Raw genomic sequence first — 27090 nt, 5'->3', positions numbered from 1 at the left:
CATCTCCATGGACCATGCACATGCCTAGGTTTTCAGAAGCAATGCAATTAAAAGCCCCCAGACACAAATAGCTGCCTAAAAAACATGTGGCTATGGTGACAATTAGGTTAACTACCATGTTTGGGCGAGAGAGACTACGTACAGAGGACAGACAGCTAGGCTCTTGTTTTTAGAGCTGCTAGTGTGTCATCAAGGACATCTGCTGCTCTAAGAGCAGCCACTGCACAGACATCACCTCAAGACTACCCTTGTGCTAATTGCTAACAGCAGTTTTCCTCATGGCACAACTGGACTATGCAAGCAGTTTCTATGCAAACAGCAGCAGTGCCAGTTTCTGCCAAGCCCATGCTAATTGCAAGTGATTCCAGCTCAAATGCTCTTAAGTCAGAAAGTATTTAGGTGACGTGTAACCAAGGTCTCACATTTGTCTCACCAGCTCTCCTGTGGTGAACAAACCTACAATCGGCTATGAAGATCTGTCACCGTCTCTTTTCTTTCTTCCTCCTTGGATAAACTTTCACGTAAATTCTAATTTTAAGCCAACAAAAATGCAGAAGGTTTTCGATCCTCACAATGCCCTCAGCTGGTCAGTGTAATTGAACTGTCAAAGCAATACAGAGGACATGGCCACCGATATTCCATTAAAGGCAACAGATCCTCCAAGGGTCAATGTTTCATCTATCACATTTATCTCAAAACTTGAGGGGACCTTAGGAACATTCAACTAGTTTCACAAACTCTGTGGAAACAGAAAGGGCAAGTGGGGGAGGGTCATTTCACATACCTAAGCCCAACCTGGAAGGACCAAGGAAAAGAACAGACTGAGCTGGGTTTTAAGTTTAAAATATGGTAAATCTCCTCTTGAGTAGGCTCAGTGAGGTCACTAAGGTGAGAATATTCACCAAAATTTTATTGGCTTCCATTAAATACATTATTATCCCAGTCTAAATGTTTATGGGACAGCCACCAGGCTCCACAAGATCTACAAAGACATTCACTTAGACATGCAGGTGACAGAGCAACACAACTCTTATGATATCCTTGTGGGTCCTGTCACGGTCCCAACAGAGACCATGAGCTGGTGGCCTTTGCTGTGCTGCAAAAGGTGCCTGTGGAGTCAGTGCCCCAAAACTAGTGCAAGCAACTTTCTTAAAGTTAGTGGTATGAATAAAGAGAAAATACAGGACCAGGCAAAAAAAAAAAAAAAAGAAAAAAAGAAAACCCTCAACTTAAAGTGGATCATAAAATGTCTTCTTCCTTTTGGAGAACAGTGCTGGTAGCATATGGGTCTGCAGCCTAAACAGACAGCTGACGAAATTCAGGCTCATCTCATATTCTTAAAACATGCAAGACCAGGATTCTCCCATGCCAAGCAGTTAAGTCCACGTGCCTTCCTAAAAAGCCATTTGGAAAGTTTCTAAATGCAATGGGAGAAAAATAATCCTGCTTGGTCCACGTCTGTGTCTCCCTCTCCTCCCATTAGCACATGGGGAGAAGGTTGGCTTAGAGCAATACAACATTTCAATTTGAATATGAATCACTCCTCTGGTGAGAAAACAAAACAGAAGCCCATTTCACATCAGCCTTATCTGAAGATATAATGAAACTCGACATATCTAACAGGAGCAATGGAAGTACAACATGGAGAAAATACTGGCTCAGACAAACAACAACACTTTCCACTTGAGACGATCCCAAAGTGCTTTACAAACTGATAGAGGCAGGAATAATTTCATCTGCCACTGAAACGTGGTTACGTCTGGGCGGGTACTCAGCTCAGCACCACACTAGTTCATGATGGAGGGAAGAACTGTGTGAGAGTTCAGGACAACATGATCCTTCAGTGGGAACTGGACCACTCTCCTGGAAAGTGGAAGTTAAGTTTGATTCATATGATTCAAAATGCCACTATGTGGGTTGAGCACCAGAACACCACAAGCAGGTGATATTGTACTTAAAAAAGTGACCAGTTGTAAAAAAGACGGAAATCCAACTCACGTACACTGCTACTCTCCAGCTTCTGGTTCAAAAGGTTACAGAAAACAGCGGCAAGGTAGAGGATTAAAATTTCCGAACCTGCCTGGGGATTACAAATTAATTTCTTATCCTCAACAGGGTTGAAGGATCATGATTTCCTGCCCCTGGTTCAGGTGCTATCTCCAGATAGAGTTCAGGGTAAATCATTTCTCCTCTCCCCAGCTCCCATCCAGCAGGCACGGCAATATTCAGCCACTATCGGGAACAGTCTGGAAGAAAGCACAGCTCTACCATTTAACACTGCTATTGAATGTCAGTCTTGTGCATCACCAGCTTTACCAAAACATTGACAGAAACACCGTTTTTGCCCTCATTCTTTTTCTACCTTTACTCTTCACATCCACCTGCTGTGACTGTGGTCCATTTCACTGGCGATAGTCACGACCTGTTGTTATAGAGTTGGTCAACTGAGACTTGTTCCAAAAATCAGGCTTTTCTTGTGCTACTGAAACATCAACATACAAGTACATAAATCCTTCACGGTAGAGGCCCTGAGCAAGTGATCTGCACTTTTCCAGAGCTAAATGTTTACTTCTCTTCCTGGCAGCATCTGGGTGCTTGCAGACTATTTATCTGCATCTTGGAAACAGCTCTTTAGTCCTACAAACACATCAACAATTCACCTTGACTCAAAAGAATGGTTTTCCAAGCTCTGAGGAAACAATGAGCAAAATCATCATCTTTCTTATTTTTTTGCCAAATGTCTGTTAAAGTTTTTCTGAAAGGAGTTTACTTAATCTTTTCCCACGTTACATTATATATACAGCTGCTATTCCAGAAACAAAACAAAACAAAACTTGGTGCACAAATGCAAACAAATCTGGGTTTGGCCTGATCTGCCTAAACCAAAAGCCAACTTCCTCTCCTACTGGCTCAAGAACAGAGACCCAAAGCCAGCAAGTTCCTAACATTTCTGAGAGGCTGACTTTTGGATAGGTTTGTGCAAGCTTATCTTCAGTGCCTTGGGACTGCATGACAATTCAAGGGAAAATGCCCTTAGAATGAACATGGGTTTGAACACCAATTTGGACAACTACTACAAAGCCATTTTATTCTGTAGAAGTGACATCACTCCAACCACACAGTCACATTCTTGGAGACTCATCCTCATCTTGGTTTAAAGAGACCTAATTAATTTGGTTTTCCTGGGGGAAGGGAAAAAAAAAATCAACAAGCCAATAAACAAGAAAGGAAAATTACAATGAGCTGAACATGACATACAGGTAAAGTGAATTGCCAGGGAATTCATCTAAAAATTCATCACTGATTCATCAAACAAATCACTGAGATGTCTTAAGAACAAGCTATCAAGAGAAGTCACTCTTCCTCTCCACCTTTTATTCCAGTTACTGTTGGAAGTGACCTTTTCTGCAAATCTCTAGACCATTTTGAAGTGTTAGTGACTTTAGGAAGTGAAAATTAGTTCTCAAAATGAACTAAACTGCTTCAAAAGCCTTTTATTAAAAGGTTGCATCTGGCTTCTTTCTCACAGTTGGGTATTTAGGATAACCCACTACGAAAAAATAGCCACTATGCAGTTCTAGTTAAGAGTTCAAGGCCATCTGGTCTAGTGGAAGGTGTCCCTGCCTACAGCAGAGCAGATTTGGAACAAGATGATCTTTTAAGGTGCCTTCCAAACCAACCCATCTATGATTCTATGAGAGACCCAAATTTGGTGATAGAAGTGCTCTTTAAGTTATAGAAACCAAGCAAGAGAGAAGTTGCTGAAACCAAGGGAAAGAGGTGTCTAATGCCACTGGAGCAAGCCACTGCCAAAACCCAAGGAGAACCAAGGATCCCTTTCCCTCAGGTCTGCCCACAGCCTCGGGAAGGGCTCCGGCAGGGAGTTGCACTGCCTGCAGCCAGCAGATTCCAGAATCTGCTCAGTCTGGCAGAGCCTGGCAGAAGAGTAGGAGGTGAGACTGCTGGCAGGAGCAGGCAGAGCAGCAGAGCTGGTGGAGATCATAAATGGAAGAGTGTTGTAAAACACGGAGGTGAGCACAGACTGATACTCACCTTCACAGTTCCCCCCCCAGAAAAGCACACACCTCGTCAGACTCTCAGCTTTGAAATGCGTCCAGACTTCGCTGGATCGATCCAGGAACCTCATTCGTATGCATGTTTGCTCTCACACGCAAACACGGCAAGGTTTTAACCACACACATTTTGCACAAGTCCCACGGGCCCAAACTTTCAGGTTACTCAGGACTTAAATGGGATTGTAAACCAAAGGAAAGAGATTATAGATAAAGGCAAAGACCGCAAAGAACTGCAGAGCAATTTGAGTTAGAAGGGAGTTTTAGAGGAGTCCAACACTGAGGTACTCCAAAACACCCAATCTTCAGAAGACCTTTTTCTTAAAACAGGACTTACTTAAAAGATTACACCAACTGATCTTCCAAAACTGATTTAGTCATATGAAAAGATGGTCTAGGCTCTCTTCATTTAATATCACTCCTAAGTGGAAAGTTCTCATCGAAGCTATAATATGTTTGGTTCCAGAAGAACAATTAGGTGACATTAGATAAGTAGCTGTAACTCTCAGAAATAAATGGCCTTGCTGTTTATCAGTATGTGCTGTGCCTTTAAAAGTTTCCAAAAGCAATAGTCTGTTTCTGTGCATACTGGAATATTCAAGAGCATTTCATATCTATTCTCATATCAAGAAAAGAGCAATTAGATCAATAATGAAACAGGAGTGCTCCTTTTACTTTCTGTGGTTTGCAAAGAGGTTCATGTTTCTGTGTGAGCACAGCTCTTGTTTTAGTGATGTGAAAGTGTGTGGTTTGTGTGATACCCAGTTTCTTCTAATATTCAAGTTTCTGTTGTTACCTACCTACAATTTACAGTAAAGCATCCTTTATTCTCACACCTCTCAATCTCAAAATTAGATCAATTCTCCCAACGAGATTTTATTACCCATGTAGACCTTTTACAAATACTGGAAAGCTTGGCAACAACACACTCCTCACTAATACAGCATGAAATCACAGAAGACAGCATTAGTGTTACCAAGTCTACCTATGCACGTATCTGTGTATACAGACACATGAAGCAGTAAATACAAGTTTTTCTTTGGGGAAAAAGACTATTTTTTTGTTTCAAAAAGCAACTAGAAATTCATGCCAACAGGCCCAAGGCATCACATGCATTAGGTAAAGATTACTGAGCAATATTTGAACCACTTTGTGTACATCACTGTTGTGTTATTTATTGTGATTAGATTATTACTATTTTCAAAACTATTCAAAATGTTTAGAACTTTCCCCCTCTGCCTCTGCAGAGCATGAATCTAATTCTAGCAAAAATTTCTTAAGAACCCTCCAAATGGGAAGGACACTGCAATTACTGGGGATGGGTAATCTGCTGGCTCCTGCATCAAACCAAACCATGCCATTTATAGCATTTTGACCCTCTCCACAATAGACAAGAGCACTGATATTTTAGCTCGAAATGTTCATTTTCCAGATAGTTGTTTCTGGCCATGTACTCTCCTCCAGAATCCTTGGCTGTGCTGTCCCTGTGGTTCTCAGAGAAATGTATCTTTATCAAATATATTGAAGGTCCCAAAGAGAAAGTTCACTTGCTGCTACAACACAAATATCAATTCAACAGTAAAAATCTAAAACCAACTGGAATACTAAATAGTTCTGAAGAAGCAAGGTTTTCAACCCTGTTGTGAGTCATCTAGTCAGTTCTGTAGTCTGAGCCTACTAAGTGCATACACTAAGAACTCTGCACTTCTCAGTGATACCCCATTCTGCATCTCTCTGGATCAGCCCCATCGTTTGCACACAAATATTCTTAATGGTCATGAAATTGTCGTGCCCTACCTAGCATTAATTTAATGATGATGGCATAACACTGCATTACCAAGTCATCCAGCTGCTTTGACTAAGATTAATTCAGGCAAGCCAGGACACAAATGTTCAAACTCCTTGATGTATCTTGCACCCACCCAGAGAGGACTTGGCTTTCAGCCAGTCTGCATAAATCCTGGTGGGATTAGTCAATGTTCAAGAGGCTCCTTTATGGGATAAGTAAGGAGGTCAAGCACTGAGATCTAAAAAAAGGACATGATGGGTGTATATAATCCCCCACAAGACACATCCCTCCATCCTTTACAGCCAGCAACAGGGATGACTAAGGGCACACAGCAAAACCCATTATAACCAAGGCAATGGAAATGAAACTGGCAAATGTACCATTTATCATGTCATCTTAACATGAAATGAATGTATCTGATTTTATCACCAAAGATGCCAAAAAGCACATGTTTGGAAGAGATGAAGAAAGAGAACCACGAGACTACTGCTTACCTGGTTCTAGCTCGAGCAGAACTGCTGAAATTTTCTAGTTTTGTTCCTCTGGATTCCCTGCAGACGAGCCAAGAGCTCAAGAGCCCTGATGCTCTTGGGAAATGTCAGTAGCTAAATCTGGACTAACACAAGACTCTTTAAAAGATCCTTCTCAACCATTTGGGCAATGCTCAATAAAATTAACATACAACACACTCTACTATAAAGGTGCCTCAGTTAGGCATTGCCACCATGGGCAGCTCCAGGTCAGAAAGTACTGTTTGACCAAATGTTTAAATTTGGGGGGGGGTGTTAAACCACAAGTGTGCCAAATTTCAAAGGCATTTGTTTTTCCCACTGCTATCTTCGTGTAGGAAACCTGACTGACTCCTGCATCCAAGCCCCTCCAGTCTCAGGTATTTCTCCAACTTGGATAACATTGTGGGATCTTTCATCTGAATATAGGCAAACTCAGACTCAGTAGAGCAAACAGACCATGGCAACAGCTTTTCTTATTTTAACATGAACTCTTTACACACCTTAGGAGAGCCATCAGCTGCCCCAAAATACCAGAAAGGAGATCAAGTCGCTGCTGCAGCGCTGAGCAACCTTGACACAAACAATAATTCTTGCCTCTCTAAGTAAGAATTTGGAAAAGCAGCTTTTGTTGGACAGGTATGTCTGGCTGAGATTTGTGATCAGATGCAATGCAGTGTGCAACCTGGAGAAATATTACCATCAGTTAACAGCAGCACAGATTTCTTTCCTCTCTGTCCCTCATTAGCCTCGAAAGCTGGCCTTGCCAGCAGCAGTAATGCAAGCTGAGACAACAAAGCACATTAATGATGGGCCTCATCATGTTCCATATTAATTACTGCAGCCAGTAGTAAACTGCTGGTTATAAATTATATTTTGATAAACTGCCCTTTCTTTGACAAGCCAGCTCCAATGTTTAATGTTGCACTTAATCCTCAGATAATACCCCAGGAGTCCTCACTGTGCCCAGCAACAAATCAAAGCAACCTTCAAAAGGCTGGCACAGGTCCTCTTTTCCTATGCACCTCGACCTGAAACTATCCCATTGCATCAACTTTGTTATAGGTCAGCTCTAAAGGCTGAGTTACCAAAACCAGCAGCACACTCAGTTACCAGGTGTCCTACATAGCTGCCCCAGCGCTTCCCTGCGCTGGCAAAAGCCATGTACATGTTATACATCTATAACAGTTTTCCAGAAATGCTGCACTATTATATTGTTCTACAGGGTAAAACAGCAGGGTAGTAATCCCCAGAATATCTCAATGTTCAGAAGAGAGGAGATTTACTTCTACCTGGGACCGAAATAGTCAACTAAAATCTTTATCCGAAACCATCATATTCTTATTTTTGTTTCTTTTTAATTCAGTGACATTTAGCTAGCAGAACAGCTGTTAGCAAAGGTCTAAGAGAGGTGGAATACCATTTTCTATATAAAGAAAAATGTTTTGGAGGAAACTGCAATTTGACAAAAATACCTTTTTAGCAAAGTACATTTTAAAAAGTGGAAAAATATGTTCTGCTTTTCCTAAGGTAGCAAAAGATCCACCACAGCTCATGAAAAGGAGCCTAAGTCTTAGGAATAAAGGCATAAAATTATATTGCAATGTACATCCAGGAAAATAAGGAGGAGGGATGTGCCCTTTAAAAAGCAGCATGGGCCCATTGCCTACCACCACCACCAAAACACATGAAAAAACTAGCTATGGTCCTCCCAAAGAGCTGGTCCAGCTCTCATCATTGACAACCAGGAGTTTGCAGATGGCTTCAGAGAGCCTGGCACAGTCAACACTCTCCTTCATTTTACTCTGAAGGCACAACTCACCACACCCAGCAAGAACAAGATGCTGCACCTGTTACTTACAGCACTAAAAACCCAACAGCTTGGGATCAACAGCAGCAACTGAGAATCCCATCCTCTCCTCCACAGAAGGATGTGAAGCCCTGTGGCCTCACTCCAAGCTGCAAATTAAAAATGCTTACAGCAGTCAAGGGTTCGGTCTTGTTCTTCCGCCACTGGTGGCAGATGGTATGGTGCTATTATTAAATCTTGATTTCCAGCTTATAATAATAGTTATATGAAACCTTCTGCACTAGGAAAAAAATTCACTACTTTTATTTTGGGAAGAAGCAGAAGTCTTGCAGTTAAATAACTTTTCTCTTTTAAAAATTTCTTTCAAAAATTCGTAACATAGTTCTCCTAATTGGAAACACACGGAAAATAGGATATGGCCATATTAGTTAAAGGTCAATGCACATTTACCCACCTCTTTCGAAACTGACAGTATTGTCATGACAGCCATAAAAGCTGCTTTGAATTTTAGTTCCCTAGAAAGTAAATATAACGAATCCCAAAGCTGTAACCACAAGTGCCACAGCTCTTAACACTGATGTCATATCTAGCTGAATTTGTGCTGCAGAAGTCAGGATGGTAAAGCTTCAAAATCAGCTCATCTATGGTGTACTGGAAGGGCACAGTAATTATCCACCAGCCCATTGCCCCAGGCACGTACCACAATGCCTTCATTTGATGCAGCATTAACAGCAGAACATGTTTTATTCCCAAGCATTTAGCACGGGGCACTGCAGGGCTGCTGGGATCATTTAGGGGGCTGCTGCAACTAACTATCTCACACTACTGTATGTTTTATTTCAGTTTGCAACTGCTCCTTCCAATTCCAACTACCAAACTAATGTTCTCCTTTTTGTTAAGGAACCAGTTTACATTCATTTGTATCAATTTGTTTCTGTATCAATTAGCCAGGGCAAAGGGGGTTGCCTTTTAGACCCTCTTCTGGTACATTAGACATAAGGGGACTGTGTAATTAATAGATGTCAGGCACAGTCCCCCTTGATGCATTGATTTCCTCCTAGTTAGAAAACACTTGGGAAGAGCACAATCACCCCTGGCTGTCAGGGGTCCTCATAAAATCCATAGGCTTGAATCCACAGAAACTGCTAATCATTTTGGATGCCGAGAAGGGGGAAAGTAGAGTCTGATCTTTGTAAAGCAGAGGAAATTTCTTATTAACTGCAACACCTGAGCAGATTTCAGAGGGAGATCACAGGAATGCCAAAAGCCAAATGCCAAAAGCAGTTGCACAGCCAAAAGCTTCCAGAGCAAGAGGCAACTAAGAAAAACCCTTTTGGTCCCAAGCTGCATTAAGGGAGATGGGAACACTCCCCCTGAGCTTGGAACATCTGCATCACCCAGACCAGGGATCACTGCAGCAATACCAGTTTGCTCCCCCCAGTCACACCATGTCACAGTCATCACCTTTCTGTCGCAATTTGGGCTTTACCAAGCTGTCTACGTACTAAGTTGAATTTCTAGGAAAAACAACATTTTGTGACCATACACCTTAGTTATTTCCTTTTAAGGTTTAATTTTTCCATCTCTTACATAAAGTCCTAAAAAAAAAAAATCTCAGGGTATTTGATTACTTTCGCTACCATGTAGTTCTGCCCAGGAAGGCACTGCTAAGAAACCACACAAGACCAGCATTTGTGCAAAGCTAGTTAAAATATCTTCATCCTGCAAATATTAAACCTCCCAGCACACACCACACCAATAAAAAGCACAGAAAAAAGACCATCCAGGAGCATATCAGGCAAGCTTGCTGAATATTATGCTTAGCTTTGCACAAGCAATAAAGCATTTTTCACTGTGCATATAGACTCAAATCCAAAAATGCCTACCCAGAACTGCTCACTCTTATCCACCCCACAAGGCACAGGAGACCAATCCTAATTTTAAAGAAAAAAAAATACCCTTTCTTCTATTTGCTGAGTCTCTCTGGAGAGATAACAGCACTTTGGCTGGGCAGCATGTTTAATAAGAGATGATGGGGAAAGAAAAGTTCTCCAAGAAAGGAGACGTCAGTGCCCATGCAGCCAGTACACTGCAAATGCCATATTTCAAACCAATATAAATAGCAAGTTGTTACATCTCTCTCTTTAGAAGTCAGAAAACACCCCTTTCAGTGTTTACCTCAAAAATACTGCCCTATGTAGGCATCTAGACAATTCAGTGACCTGGTCTCTGACACAGAGAGATGCACAGTGGAGAACACACAGAGGTAAAAGCTGGTCTGAAACACCACGTGCACGTGGTCCTGCACCAGCACCCACCAAAGCACACATCTACTGGCAGCTCCCCCCCTGCAGCCTGCAACGGCTGAATGCCTTTTCCTCTGAAAACCTTTCCACGATGCTAATCTACTACAGAAGGAAAATCACTAGAGGAGGACACCCAATAGCTTCCAGCCAGAACACAACATGCCTTCAGCAAGACCTTTGATTTTCACAGGCACACACTGAAGTTGTTCTTCACAACAAAGAACAGCCTGTCTGTTGCATAACTAACCTTAGGCTGCATTAGATAAGTTGTGCCTTCTCACAGATCAACTGACCTTAAATAATGTCCCCAGTGTATTCAGAGCCAATAGGTTTCTCTTTTAGAGCTCAACTGACAGGTCTTCTCCTTCCAGCTATTTCTTCAGAAAGGCACACAAAGAAGGTTTCAAGAGAAATCTCATGCTTACTGTTCCAAGAGCAGCTTTCCAGGCCAAAAATGAAGGCCAAGATCTCAGCTCCAGAGTTGCATCTCCCTTTGAAGGCTTCTTCAGCACTTCACTGCAACAGTACAAGTGAGAGCCTTGGCAGGACGGAACTGGGATTGAAGTGGATGATAACTGGAAAACACAGTGTATGTTGGGAAAGCTTGCTGCAGTCCTGCCACTGAGTCAAGACAGAAGGGAACAGTCAGCCATGCCGATGAAACACTGCTTTGTATTCTGGATAAGGCGGAACAAAGGTCTGGTGATGAGGAGCTTTCACATGTCATGCAAGGGTCAGCAGCAAAGGCAAATTCCACCATAGCATTTCCGTTTCATCGCCCAACCCATTATATGAGTGAATACAGCAGGATCTTTCATTGCTTATCCAAAAATGGCATTTAACATAGCTGTACAGCATCACCCCACTGCCAGATTCCACTCTAGAGGTGGGCTATCAGTCCCTGAACAAATCTGAAGTCACAGGGCACTATGCAATGAGCAGATGAGCTCCTTTAATATCATTTCTACAGTCCATATCCTGGGTGCAAAATGGTGCAGGAGCTCTGCAGCTGCCCCAGACGTGGAAGCACCCAGGAAGAGATGGGGACAGTGTGAAAGTAAGCAAGTCTTAGTACCACCCCTGTCCGGTTGTTTCATTGTCCATGCAGATGTCTGTGCACTCCCTGTCACATTTTAGAAGCAAAATGCCCTGCAAAGCAGGGCCGGATCCCTTTGGTAACAAGGACCAAAGCAACTACCCAATAAACCCACAGCAAAGGCTGAGGCACCAAAAGCCCATCTGTTTCCTGGCACCAGCTTGCCAGTCACACAGACCCTGCTTGAGCACCCGTTTCCTACTTACAAATCAGGGCCCACGGGACTTCCCTTCTTGCTATGTGTTGCTCCACTCATCCAACTGCTGCTCAGTGATAGTTTTGGCATCAGGGCAGATAGAGCACACACATCCAGTGACTCCCTCTTATCCAATGGAGCACATTAGGGCAGAAGCCTTGGCTCACCTCTGGCAATCAGCCAAACTGGGCTTCATTGGTAAGGCTCTGCTTTACAGAAGAGTCACCTTATTTCCACATTTGGGCCATCATCACCTCTTGCTGTAAACACAAAACCCCAGACTTGTGAGGGTTGTTCATGCCAGAGGAGGCCCACAGCTGCTGAGGAGCTTTCTAGTAAATTGAGCCGTGATGGCAAAGGAAAGGGCTTGCAGAGCAGTTACAGGAATCTATTCCTCCTGCATTAGTCAGCATACACAAATACATCCTCTTGCTTCATTAAATTTTAATTGGAGTACATATGAATAGGCTTCGCTGGTTACTTAATCAAAGCGGGTCTGAGTACAAGGTGTTCACATGAAAAGCTAGAAAGCAACATCCTTTCTAGCTTTTCTTTTGGATTTTTTAAGCGTCCGTTGTTGATTTCTTCAGGTCAGTTAACGTTTTAGGGCTGCTGCAAAGAACCATGAAAAGCAGCCACAAAGTGCAAATAAAGCATTGTGAAGAGAAACAGGACACAGTTCATTAACCCTGCATTCCTCTTTAGTATCCAGACAAAAATTAAACACAAAATCCCAGAGCAGATGTTGTATTAGTGAGCTGGTCAGTAGTACTAAACACAAGGATGGTTTTGCTGCTGTGAGTGTCATGCATGTTTGGGCTGGACTGGAGTTTCACTGTTTTAAGTGTCCTTAGATACTCTGAAACCACAGCAGATTTGAACCTACAAAAAAATCCTACTCGTAAACTTTGGGATTTCCTCAGTAATAGCATTCTCTGCAACACAGATGCTTATTTGTTCACACACACTTTCCCTAAGCTTAGATAAATTTTGTATGTACTTTTTTGCTGCCTAGAAGAGGAGAACCATCTCCAGAACTCCTTCCTTACTAAAACCACGAGCTGTATGACCAGATTCTCAACTTCCATAAAATCCATACAGTTGGTACAGTTTTAACTGACTTACAGCACTTTACACTGGCTGAAAATCTACCAATAAAGCAACTCCAGTTGCAAGAGGCACAGTTGGGGACGGGAGCCCAGTGCCTGACTGCGTGAGAAACAAAAAGCAGCTATGTTGTTCTGCACAGCACTGTTTGCTAAGTAAATCAACAAAAACAACCAAAACCAAACAGACAGAAAAATGAAAAAAAAAAAAGGAACTTCAGCAATTTAAAACCACAACAAAGAACTTACTGGCCTGCTCCTGCACACTTGTACAGTGACAGGTTCTGGCAGCCTGGGACTGACACACTTTCTATGGCAGTGTCCTAATATTAGAAAAATTTGGTCATAAGCTAAAAATGTTACAGAAATAACATAGGATCATAAGTTACGAGCTGAGTCAGAACTTGATCTGCTACTTGACTTTTATACTATTTTATTCTTTTAAAAAAAGCACATCATGCTGTGTTTTTTTTTTTTTTTAACAGTTTGCTGCTGCCATCATTTATGAAGAAGAATGAGCCTTTGTAGAGGAGGAAGACAGTAATTTAAAATGGCAAAAATCAATCTGCTGGGAAGCAAAGGACGCAGATCCACTCATACACCAGAGCCCTGTGTGTAGTAAGCCCTTCACTAACACCACAGCCCCTCTGTGTGCCAGCTCTGGCGGGCAAAGGGCTGTCTCCTGCTCAGGCACATACAAGGACTCCTCCATAAAAAGCCCAGGGATGTTGATGGGATTGTACACGATAGCAGAGTGCCCTAGTTCCCAGGAATCTTGGGTGTGCAATGCAGTCTTCTGCATAGAAGCATTTTATTTGCACTCTGTACTTGTAAATCACTGGTAAATAATTAACAGACAGCATAAGCATGTAACAGAACTGAGTCGCAGGTGTTAGCGATGGAAAACTGCTATAAATGGATATGTCACGGCAATAAGCCGCCTGTTCACCTGTTGGGTGCTGCAGGAATTAAACAATTTAGTTTTCATAAATTAACCCCTGACATCCAGAACCTTACTAGGAAGCCCATCTATATTCCTCCTCTGTTATTTATGATCATAACTTTTCCTCCTTTCACAGCTTGAAGAGTCTCTAAATGAAGAACCAATCGATTGCCCCAGGCTCCTGCTTGCTGGGTAGAGCCCGAGGGTCACCCACAGGTCCATTCATCCATCCCAGGGAGGGAAGAAGAGACTGGAGCAAGGAGCCTTGCCCCACCATCCTGCTTGGAGTTACCAGACTTGCTGGCTGCAGCAGCAGAAAAGGATTTCTCAAGTCTGAACATACAAACATAGCACAGGAGGAGACCCCCCTTGTTCCACATCTCCTGTTCAGTTTCTCCCTCCTTCCTGCCACCCCTCATGTCCTACAGGCTGTTCCTGCAAACAGCCCAGGAGACAGTCTTTTCCCTACTTGTAGCAGGAAGGTGCAGGATCAGAAATCCTGCTGCCAGGCGTGACACTGCAAAGAACCCAAAACAGCAAAGACATTCAGCATCAAAACATTTCAGCCACAAACACTCAGCTGCTGGAAGGGCAAGAGGCAAAAGCCTCCTAAAATAACAAGGAAAGGGGAAAGCACGAGTCCTTGGAGAAAACTGGATGAAAGCTACTCAGTCCAAGGCGGTGCAATGAGAGAAGTAAATCATCAGTATCTCACCATCCTTTGCTGTGGGTCCCTCAGAAAACACATGGATCCTGGTTCATCTGTACCTCTGCCTGGAAACAAAACCCAAAAAGGTCCTTTTCTGACAACAACTTAAAAAGGTTTAAGCTCACTTCACCATGTTTGTTTTGGTTTTGAATACAGTAACATACAAGCATTGAATTCTTGAATTCATTTTTTTCAAAGTACAGCTCCCATAAGCTTAAAAGTAAATGGGAGTGCTTTGCTTCCTGGGGTATGGAACTGGAACATTTTTCTAGCACCTAATAAAACATTGTTTGGTTGATACTAACCGTTAAAATATGTGTTTCAAGTCATGTAATGTTCCCTGTGAAATTTGCCTTTTTGCTCCATGAAAAAAAGGGCACTGAAAGGAATCCTGCAGCCATAAGGATCTCACTTAATTCATGGAAGTATCATTTTAAAAGCCTCACAACATGATCAAAGCACTGTTGAGAACAGATGTTCCAGGCTTTACAAACTCCAGCCTAAGTATTTTTTATGACATTTATCACTGCTAAATTCTTTCAGCCATTTTTTTTCCCTGCCAGAAGCATATAGGCACTTTCCTCCTGAAGGAAGATGTGTTCACATGCAGACTCATCTCCAGACAGACCCTCTCCTCCCAGCATCCCTCCCCATCCATCATGAAGGAGAGCATGAGGTGTACCCAGTGGCTATGGTGGCAGCCAGACTCCAGCAGCATCAGTTCTGCAGAGCTGGGTATGGTGTTTCCCACCTCACATGGGGAATTTGATGTAGGAATCACTGTGTCACTGTATTACCTAAACTGTGTCTTTCAACCCTTCACACAGACCCTCTCCCAGAAATGTCATCGCTCCACTATCCTTACACCAGACTACAGCCTACAAAGCCCTCCATAAGGTCTGTTTTTGTTGACTAAGGCACATACTATCATCATCCCTCAAGATCACACCAGGCCACCACTGTCTTGACAAGCTCTTGAGCAGCCTCATCCAACCTTGAAGCTAACCCCATTTTTAGCCAGGAGCTGCAAGGTCCTTTCTCCCTAAACTGTTGGAGGACTATAGATCTCAGGTGGGAGCCAGATGGAAATGCCCTCGACCACATCCACACCCCAAGAAAACACCTTCCATGGTCCCCCAGCTCCTGCTATGGATGTGGAGCCCTGTGCCTGTGCACAGGACCTAGAACAGTGCTTCCCTGGCTGTAGCAGAAAACTCTCTCCTAGCTACAAGACCAGATGCAACCAGGAGACACTCAAGTAGCTGATGCCTTGGGCACTACCAAACACAGACAAGTAAAGCCAAAAGGAGCAACAACAATGGGGAGCTGCAGGTCTGTGCAGGAACCTGTTTGTTCCTGAGAGAGCAGCAACAAGTCCCCATTCCTAGAGGTGATCATGGAGGCAGAGAGCAGATATTTCAATGGCAATTCAAATCACAGTTAAATTTCCTGAGAGCAAAGTTCCCAGGAAGTTTAGCTTTAGTCAGTTTCTGTGTATTCATATTCCCAGGAGCTTCACCAAGCTCTCTGTTGACAAAGTCTAAAGAGCATGCAGTGCTAGGCAGTTTCATGAGAGTGAGCTGTGTACCAGTGCAAGACATTCAACTACACTAGAATCTGAAACACACAATTTATCTCTGAATAATAACATTGGTTTTTTATCCCACCCTCAAAAAAAAGGATCTGAAACAACCAGCTCCTTTCAAATTCTACATATTCACAGGAGAGGGTGTTTGTGAAGAGGACCCCACAAGCACATCACTTCTCTAATATGTGCCCAGCTTAGTTTCACCTGCTTCCATGTGCTCCCTTCCCAATTCCTACAACCTGCTTGCACATCCTGTTTCACTATGAACACAAGCTTCTTCCCTGTGGCAGCAGCACTGCCTTCACTTCTCCTCATGGTAAGCTTAGACAACAATCAAAATGGGAGCAAAAAAACCAGACGAATTTACGGGTCTGAAGGGTGTTGGAGGAGCAAAAGCAAGCAGAGAGAGAGGGTCTGTAAAAAGGCTCCACCAGCAAAGGAAGCACAAGCAATCACAGCAAGTCTTCCTCTCACCATAAACATGTGCTTTTCTTGATGGACCTCTTAGTGTAAGGATTTCTTGTGTTGTTTAAAACTCATTTACTTCTTCATTTATGAGGTACAACTTTTTATTTTAAATACACGTAGAAAATTTGTTGAAAATTAAAATACTCACATGAAATTTTGCCATGTTAGCAACAGGGACCTTCTGTGTGTATGTGCACGAGCAGGGGCATGCACACAAACAGATGTGCATTCACATCTGTGCTATTTATCTTCTGGAAAAGGACTGTTCCCTTAAGTGTCCTCAAAGTGAGAAAAGGAACAGAGGGAGTGTGCAGCACTGTCACACAGCCAGGCCATGCTCCTCTGCTCCAGCCTCAGAGACAACCAGCACTGAAATCAAAGTCCATTTTCCTGCAGGTCCCATCCAGTCCCTCCCCTTGTCTGAAGGTACATCATCCCTGCAGCACACAGCTGCATTGACTCCCGGGCTGCAGCCACTGGCGGGGCAAGAGGCTGGACCACCCCTGCCTTTGTGCTGCTCTGATGACAGTGCCATCAGCCACAGAGGGGGAGGACAGTGTCTTCAGAGTCTGGGATGCAACAAGGGAATCCAGGTCAGCATCAGAATTTAACAGAATTGTTCTGCTGAGTTATTAACGTCACAGTCCTACTCCAGACCAGAGTTTGTTGCGCTATCTTGCCTTCCCACTCCAAATGAATTTGCTGAGCAATTTTAAGAAACAGAAAAAGGCTGTGACCAATTTTCAGGCCTTCTGATTTAGACATTAAAAAAGAAAAAAAAAAAACCCTACAATGTTTCCCTCTTGTTTTTCTAAATAAAAATAATGTATAGCCCTAACTGGATAATAAATATGCTCAAAAGCTGTCCTTAAGTAAAAGCTTTTGATAACAAATTGCCTGTGCTAACCGCTATTTTACTGTTGAATTTTTTATTGTTGCTTAAGCACTGCAATTATGCTAATAAGCCTGAGAGGATGGTACACTAAAGCATTGAATGTGACAGATATAATACTCAATAAAATGTTAATCTTACCTGAAAATTGGAATCAAACAGCCTTATTAGTATTTATGGATATGGCATCTCCAACATGTTTCTTAAGAGGTATATATATATATGCAATAGATATTTCTAAATATATCCTACTATTTCTCATGCCTCCATACAATTTAATTCCAGGTGGCTATTACCCCTGCTGCTAATTGCCAGTACCTTTTGGAATAAGAAAAAAAGAGTGTCGCTTTCTGGGCCATGCAAAACTCCTGTATACAGAAGGGCTTTTCCCCTCAGCACCTGAAGGATGGCAGCTGTCCATGGGGATGGGAATACCTCTCCCCAGTTCATGGTATGGCCACCAGACTTGTGAGGGTATGGCACCAGACAACAAAGGCACTGCTCTGCCATCCTCAGTTCCCCCCTTTTCCCCATATCTTTTCCTATTATGAGCAAGGCAGGTAAATCCAGAAAAGGGTTATTTACAGGTGCTGGAGAAACAACTTCTGGATTTTAAGATGGGCCTAAAGACAAATTTATTTATTTTATTTTTGAATTTCTCAGTCGATGCTGACAGGCAACCAGACCCATCTTCACTGCAAGTTACAGTGCTGCTGACTTGGTCTGGCATGGAGGTGCTGCATGACCTTCCACAAGCTGCATTGCTTTTTGCACCATTATTTCACCACCCAGTCCCAGTCTGCTTTCTCAATTGATAGCATACATTTTTTCAGGGAACTTGCTGCCTTTCACCACACACAGCTTTTTTTTTTTTTTTTTGGTCAAACCTATGGGTTTCAGATCCAGCCTCAGAGCTCCACTAACATGAACTTCCTGTGGTCAAAGCAAGTGATCTTCAATACCTTCACTTTCTCATCTATGGAAGGAAGAATAGATAACCTCAGAAGAGCCACATGCTTCTGACAAACTATTTCTATGCAACAGACTGTGTGGTTTTCAAACACTGCAGGTTAATGCCTTAATAGCAGCTGCTGGCTCCCAGTTTCACTCCTCATGCTGCTCCCAGCCACAGGAGTCAATTTTGCTGACAAGACAGCACAAACATTGACAATCACCATTATATTTCCTGACAGTAAAGCAAGATTCTTGACACTGGATGCTGCAAGCCTCCTTGGTGGCAAACATTAAGTGGGAGACATCTAGGAACTGTTTCCATGAATAGTCACAGCAAGGAAAATGCAACCAGATTCCCACTGAAATCTGGGATTCTCAAAGCACTCAGAGATCACAGCAACCAACCCACAGGCCACAACTCACAACATACTAGGATGTATTAAGGCTCTCCTAAGCCACTCTTGGAACACACACTGGCTTGTGCTGAGTGCAAGGATCGAATACAAGGATGAGAACGGGATGACTTTGCAGGACAGAGCTTAGAGCAGCTCCACAAAACCTCATTTGCAAGCAAAAGCAAGGAGTACAGCATTAGAGGGAAAAAAATTCAGTTGCAAAATCAAAGAGAACTACTAATTGACTGAGCTGGCACCTTCAAGATTCAGGAGATACACCCAAGGATCCTCCTCCCCAAGTGAGCCCCAGCACCAGATGCCAAATTTCAGGTGCAGCCGCCAAGTTACCCAGGCACAGAGCTGCAAAGTGCTGCAGGATCATAAGGCAGTCACTCCCACAGAGGTAGCAGGACTCACCCCTGCCATGTTAAGTGAGTCTTGTCATTATTTTCAACCCTGCAGGGAAATCTAAATTGAACTTTGGCATATTGTTTTCTTTTGCTAAGCAGCAATGCTTGAATGTTAACTCTGGTCCTGACAGGCATATTTATGGAGTATTCTTTGCAAATAATCTTACCCTGACCAGTCCAAAAGGTCAGAATCATAAAAAATAATAACAACAATAAAAGAAGCACAAGGCTGGAAAGCCATCACTGCCATTGGCACAACCACTCAACTTATTAACCGTCCTTGAAACAAGGTGAACTGCAAGGTCTTGGACTTATTTGATTGACTGAGATCAAAAGATCAGGGGGGCACACAGTAAATTGTATCTTTCCATGAACGCATTTTGCTTTCAAGATTTCAACAGATAGTTGCAGGAATTGAAAAGCTCAAGAAGGGAGGGGCAGGGAAGAGAAAAAAAAAAATGTAAAAAGGTGACTTCAGAAAGGCATCCCTTATTTCTCTCTTGACACCATCTGCATTTCTTAGAACTATTTGAAAGTTTCTTCCATGTTCCCATGCCCCTGGGACACAACAGCTTATCTCTGCTAAGCAGAGGACGATAATGAACAATAAGACACTAGAGTAACTCCAGGGCAGACCAGTATTTGCTGACACTAAGAATGAAATATAAATAGTACAGAAACCAAAGTCCAACAAGAGGTTGAATTTCAGATGTCCTGCGAGATAGGACAGATATCTCATTGATCTTCTTCACCAGACCAAGGAAGACGAAGCACCTGAACCCCACTCCTCTCAGTCTGATGGCTCAGAGGCTGCTGAGCCCAGGCTCAGTATGTCATCAGCAGCTCCCAGGGAAGGGAGGAAGAAGCAAGGGAACTAAAGGAGCAGCCATCTTCAGGATATAATTTCAAGACCCAGCTAGTGAGCCAGCATTTTTAAACTCAGGAAAAGCCTGCTGTGTTTGCTGTCAAAGTACGACAAAGAAACACAATGGAGAACAAGAACAGAAGAGAAAGAGAAGAAAAATTAAACTCTCCTCCATTTCATCAGCCCTGGCTCCAATCTCTCTGCGTTCCACATGATATTTGTGTTTTGCTCAGTATATCTGTAGCTGTAGCATTGTGTTCTCATGTCACAGTAAAACAGATGAGATTGCCCACCTGAGAGTAAATCTCTTACATGGACCACAGAAGAGAACCAAACTCCCAGAAACTTTCTACAAAGGAGTCAGAATTGATACAACCTCCTGTTTTTACCACAAGTTTATGCTGCATGCCAACAACAGAGGATTAAACCTCTTCTTCTCACTGAGCTTACACTTCCCTCCAGAAGAACATCACCATTCAGGTAACAAAGACACTGAGCACCAGAGTTAATTGCTGTTGCATCAATTCATCATCAAAACATGCAGCTCATTCTGCACAGATACACTGACCTTTGCCTTTCAAACTATCAGCTTTAATGCAGGAGATCATCACTAATGCCTCAGCTAAATTTCTCTTGCTGCAACTTAAGTTGATAACTTGTCTTATTTACAGTGGACAGATTTACAGTTTTTTCCCTTTCTCCATGACAAGATCATTATTTCCAAAATTTACAAGCTGAGGCACCAGTACTGCTTGACTTCTCTTTGCCATTCTGCTTCTGCCCAAACCACATTCTTAATCTCTGCATGTGCATTTTTCTTCTTACCCCAAGAGAGCAGGCAGTTGGGTATCAGAGGCTGTTTCAAGAGAAGACGCTCACATCCAAAGGCTGATGCATTCAGGCACACCCAGTTACAAAGTACTCTGAAACATGGAAAAGAAAATAATTGTTTTCAGTATGGTAGACAGTCCAGTCCAATAGTAAAGGAAAACCCAACAACTCTGAAGTGGAATTTTTCCCACCCCATTATTTAACATGCAAACAGATCTTCAAAAGCAACATCAATTACTGCAGATACATCGTGAGCCACCACTCAAACCTGGCCACACTTTCTCTGACAACCACCAAAAGGGTTTGATAAATCTCAGTTCTAGGAAACTCTTCATGGATTTTGCAGAAAGTTCTGCCAACCTATAAGTTATACACAGCACACATCAAAATAAAATGGCTCCAACTCCAAACATTTATGTACTATGACAGACGACAAATCTTAATGTTACCACTCGTGACTTTATTTACAGTGTCACTGAAACCAACAGAGACAAGACTTCTAGTCTACTCTGAGATTTAAATGTGTGTAATTATGGGAGAGACACAGAGGATAAAAGTCAGGCCTTATGAATGGCTGAATAACTTTTGTGTTCCCAAGATAGTCCTTACCTCCATCTTCAGGATATTCTACCTAGCAAAACAAAATCTTTCTCATGAACCCAAGGGTTTGGTGACAATGTAGAAAGAATAAAGAAAGGATTTACACTGAGTAGTGTTTGGAAACACAGGGGAGAGTTCTGAATATCAAAAACATCCCAAATTTCATGAGAGATAACAAGTAAAAAGGGAGAGCAGCAATAATACATTTCCCATCCTACTTCTGGAGACTCTCAGAAAAGCAGAGCTAAATGGTAGCAGACAATTTGCCACAACTGCATCTTTCAGCAGTAGATCACCTTTTGCACCCCATCTCATCTAAATTCCTGTCTCCTCTCAGCAGGGGCTTCTCCTGGTCCCAAAGGATCAAGTGGTTTTGTAACAAATACACCTTTTCTGAGGGCTGAAGTCAAGCAACACTCAATTTGCCATCTGCTGTGAAAACAAGATTTCTGTTACACATCTAAGGATGTGCCAATGCAAAAACTCGGGGTCTTCTCTTTCGCATGCATCATCCATCCAACTGTTCCTTTGGCTACTGCACTTTGTTCATCTCCAAGTTTCTACTTGGGATGTTTTTTTTTTTCCCTCTGCAGTCCTTCTCAGCTGCCCTGGGCTTTTGCTTTCCTTCATCACTTGCACTCTTACCAATGCCAACACTTACAGCCAGCCAGCCCAACTGCTGTCAGCACGGGAAGGTGACAAACTCCTATTTAACACAGATTTGATAACAGAAGTACTGTTTTCAATGCTAGAGAGGAATACCTGCACCAATAATGTCCCTAAAGCAGCACACAGTAGCTGAGGAGACTAAGAAATAAATGCCTCTTAATGAAGACGAAAAACTCAAAACAATCTCAAAATATATGATGGACAAACTACTAAGAGTCTAAATGCATGCTCTTCTTTAAGAGTGAAAGTAGCTCCAAGGACTTCAGCAAGATCATCTGCAGCATCAGACACGTCACCTCCCAAAATATTAGCGAGATAAGGATGTTTAGCAAAGGATAGAGATATGAGGAATGCTTCCACCAAGAAAATACACCCATTTCTACAGCTGAATTACAACAGCTGTTGAAAACCATGGAGTAGCATTGAATGGCAGCCCAGGACAGGGAGCCAAGACAACTACCACATGCAATTGAAACTGCCAAGAGATTAAGTTAGGTCAAATGTAATTACACAAATTGGATCCTGGCCAGAGTGCTGGCTGGTTTAAGAAAATTAAAAGAGGTGTTCAAAAGTTTCAGAGATGGAGTCCTCCTCCTGTTAATTATTTGGTGAGTCAGTCACTGAAGTCTCTACTCTGGGAGGCTGTCTGAAAAAGGGGAAAAAATGAGGCATAAACTTGAAAGGCATTAGAAGTGATTAGCAAAAGCCTTTGTTCTCCATGGCAATCCTGGCTGCACCAGTGCACGAAAGCCTTTCATGTTCATGCTGAAAAGTGGCCTTAGTTCCTTTGATACTTCTGTGAGGAAGCATTTAAATTTACAAATATCCTGCTGACAGAAGTTACAGACAACAGTCGAGGAACTTCTGCTTAGCCCAGCCAGATCATACCCATCTCTCAGGCAGGCAGTACTCCTGCTGAAAGGAGGAATGACAACATGGGCACACACTCACCGAGACCTGAAGACTCTACTTGCTAGTGGTGTATGAAAGCCAAGTCATGTCAATAAGGAGGCTGCAGCCAGGTGGGACAACGGTCTCCTTGCCTTCATTCAGTTTTCAGAAGATGGGAAGCATGCAAGGCAGGCAATGGTAAGGAGACCAGAAAGGATGCTTTGTGGTCTGGCACCTAGCATCACTTGGAAAGATTAGATCCTGTTTATGCCTCTGCCATAAACCTTCTGAATGATAGGAGCAAAGTCACATATATCATTTTTTTCCCATATACTTATTGCTTTGCCTTTTCTGGCTAAGATACAGAAAGACCACGTCCAGAAGAGATTAAGATTCTTTGTTCAACCTTTAATTGAGATTTGTACTATAACCATGTACAGTGCTACAAAACATGAAGTGTTCTGAAAAAACAGGCCTTGTAAGTCTCAGTTTTGGCACCTGAAAGAAGTAGATGCCTCTGCTACTTCTGCATCTGGAAGTCATCATTAGAGATACACACACTGCTGTCTTTGAAGCAGCTGGATGCGACAGTAAAAGCATTACAGAATTGGAGATTAACCTTTTTGGGTAGCTTATTCAGTGAAACGTTCAGATGATGCACATTAAACAAACCATTTTATGACTGATGCAAGAAAAATAGGGAGACATGAAATAACTATCTTCTCAACAAGTGCCATACACCCGGCGTGTCAAGTGACACGGCTTCCTCTCGCAGTGACAGCAGGTGAACCTGCAACCGACGCCTCTGCCATATCGATTTCATGTCGTTTTCCCTTTTTTTTTTTTTTTTTAACTTTTCATAAAACAAGCCAGGAAAAGGCAGAGATTTCACAGCACAGATTGGTGCAATTTGTGCTAATGGCCTAAGTGTAGATGCAAGCAGCAGCTTGCTTCTCTCTGTGTGGAACAGCCAACGGGGACAATTCTGGTGGTACAACTGCTCCCACGGCACACCTTGCCCCAGCAACACCTCCTCCTCCCATGGCTCTACAACAAGCAGGGCAAGAACTAAGAGCACAGGAGAAAGTCTCTGCTGTCTTGCCATTCTGTGCAAAATCCAGGGGCAAATGTGGATAATGTGAAAATGGGGAAATGTGGAAAAATGTTGCAGTCTGCACTGACCACACACAAGCTGCTGGTCTTCCAAAGACAGTCAAGTGTTCTTCCAGGTAGCAAAACCACAAATGTCCTAAATTCCTCATCCCTGGCAATCCTATGACAAGGCAATTGTTCCCGTGGAGTCCTCAGGCACCCACAGATTTCTAAATAGGAGCAAACCACCATGGCAATTCTTCCCATTCTTCCCAAACACCTTCCAACCAGCCACTTCCACTGGAAAAACCCACAAAAAGAGGTTTTGACAACAGCAGAGACCTAGTATAGGAAACCAGAGCCAAAAGGGTACAAGCCAGAGAAGATTGTAAGCAGCAGGTATTGTAATGCTTTCTGAGTTTAAATTATTCAGCAAGGTCAACACAGAGCATGTATTTACCTCCAGGCCTGTATATGCCCCAGGCTGCCCACACCAACAGCGCTGAGATGAAGGCAGCACTGGGTCTCTGCTGGGTCTCTGCAGCAGAGCCCCCTGGCAGCTCCTGGCCCTGAGCATCCTCATTAGCAACAGGTGGAGGGGACACCTTACAACAATGTCATTGCCCTGAACATGTGCTGGGCAGCGCATTCCCGTTGCAAGGAGCACCGAGGAACGCCACTGCATCACCAGTGCCACGTGTGGGCACCACTGCAAGTCAAGGGAAAGCACAGGGCTGATTCTACACACACTACAAAGAACAGACTTTTCAGCATAATGAGCACACTGGGTCAGCCCACAAAGCTGAGGCCGAGTAAACCAGGGCAGCGTGCAGGGGGACATCCCCCTGAGGCAGCAGTGGTGATTAACTGACAGAGATAATGGCCTCCAGTACCTGAAATGAAGTACAAGGAAATGGCACAGAAAGGACTAATGCCAAGTGGCAACAAAGACAGAGTCAGGGCTGTTGTTCAAATAAGATTATTTTTTATGCCTAGGTTACTCAGTGTTAAAAAAAGAAGTTTCCACATGCAGGGACATCCTGCTCACTGTATTAAATTAAAGGGATGATTCAAGAGGGAACGGCTTTTGGTAGACTAGGGGGGGAATCAATTTCAGGTTGCTATGGACAACTGGGTTGTCTCCTGTAAAATAGAATCGATTCAGCTCTACGAACCTGAACGCAAAACATTCCCTCAAATACAACATACACAGGCTCACTAAATTAATGAATACAATAAAATACAGACTTGTGTCATCTCCCAGGATTTTTGGCTGAATGAATGACATGCTCAAACTTGCTAATTACTGCAAAATACAGGACTGGAGTTTGGCTCAGCAGTGGCTTTCTGACTGCCAGTCCAACACCGACCGCTGCCTTGGCTATTTAATGGCCAAATAAACCAGAGCAGTGCTCAGATTCACCTTGCTCTGGGCCCTTTCATGTGCTCTGGGCTTTCAGCGGGATCTAAAACTATGTTCTGCTGATCCAGGCTCCTGCAGATCTCAGCCAAAAGGGACAGCAAAAGCTCAGCCTAAGGCTTACAAGCATGTCCTAGCTGATACTGGACAGAGGCAGTTTTAACCTGCCCGTGATCCGTGAATAGCCTGAATAGAAGCAACATTTCCATTTGAGCAGCTGACCTGTGGTCACAGCTCCCAGTAGAAACCTTGCATGGACAGACCACTGAGGACAACATGGTGGCCATAGTCAAAGAGGTGTCCTCTCCTCATACCTTGCACTGGAATAATTTCAAGTAGGTTTTAAGCACTATACCCACTCCCTGCAGAAAGGAAAAGATGTCTAGGCACACCACATGCATGGACATCACCTCCATTCTCATGGGACCTTCTCCTCCAGCACTCCATCCATCAGCAGCCCAGAGCACTCAGATCCCCTCTGCAAAGTACAGATCCCTCAGTCCTCGCACCCTGGGAGCCTCACCACTCCTATGTGTGAGTTAATCCCTGCAGTCCTCAGGTGCCATGGGAAACTGTGAGAGACATTTAAGAAAGCAGAGGCACAATTTGGCACAGATCAGAGCCACCGGCCAGGAGCAACACTAGGTTTTTCATGGGTTGGAAGTGGAAAAAAATCAAAATCAAGGTGGGGAGAGTTGATGCCCCATGAAATAAGTGAATCATAGAATGGTTTGGGCTGGAAGGGACCATAAAGACCATCTGGTTTCAACCTCCCCTTGCCACGGGCAGGGACACCTCCCACTAGACCAGGTTGCTCAGAATCAGGCAAGGGATGACTCTGTTGAATGAGTGCAAGCACCCACTGCAGCACAGCCTCCAGCTCCACTCTGGGCTGCAGCCACACAGCTAGTCATGTTCTGCAGTCACACTGAGCTCAGCACCAACCATGAAGCATCCTTCTGCATCCCTGACTGACACAGGGGACAGACATCAGGCCATCACAGCAGCCTGCTGAGAAAATGAGGGGTAAGAGCTGGATGCTGAACTCCAAAACCCTGATCAGACAATCTGGAGTAGAGATGAGGCACTGGATTCTATACCCTCCACAACAGCTGTTAAGAAATCAAACAAATCCATCTAGATCAATCTCACTATCAAGGCTAGAGGAAACATCTCCATCCCACGACAGTGTAAGTCTTAATTTTATGGAGTAGTTGATGATTTTCCAATGAAACGTACCATCAAAATATAAGATTTTATTAGCAAAATCAGTGATGTGTGCAGAGACAGTCCCTCATGTGTCTTTAAAAAAAAATAACTATGAATAAGCCTGACAGCAATAAAGAACATTGTGCAATTATTACAGCTGTTTTACAGGATTCTCTAATAATGACAGCCCATACTTCTGGTAAGACACCTTAAGGCAGTACCACAAAAAAACATATAAAAGGAACAGAAGAACAGCATTCCCCTATACT

At 43.2% G+C, this 27090-nt stretch overlaps 1 protein-coding gene across 1 annotated transcript in view; it reads right to left on the bottom strand.

Annotated features, from left to right (window-relative positions):
* The window catches only part of LPP (LIM domain containing preferred translocation partner in lipoma), a 311735-nt gene that overhangs the window by 247256 nt on the left and 37389 nt on the right, over window positions 1-27090 (bottom strand). Inside the window, exon 3 of the mRNA XM_029960801.1 lies at window positions 20935-21032. The gene's annotated coding sequence lies outside the window, so the exon portion shown is untranslated. The remainder of the gene's footprint in view (window positions 1-20934; window positions 21033-27090) is intronic.

This window comes from Manacus vitellinus, unplaced genomic scaffold, assembly GCF_001715985.3.
Source record: "Manacus vitellinus isolate BGI_N305 unplaced genomic scaffold, ASM171598v3 scaffold_29_pilon, whole genome shotgun sequence".
NCBI lineage: Eukaryota > Metazoa > Chordata > Aves > Passeriformes > Pipridae > Manacus > Manacus vitellinus.
Note: the sequence above shows the minus strand (reverse complement) of the source record. Positions and strands in the feature narration are given on the sequence as shown.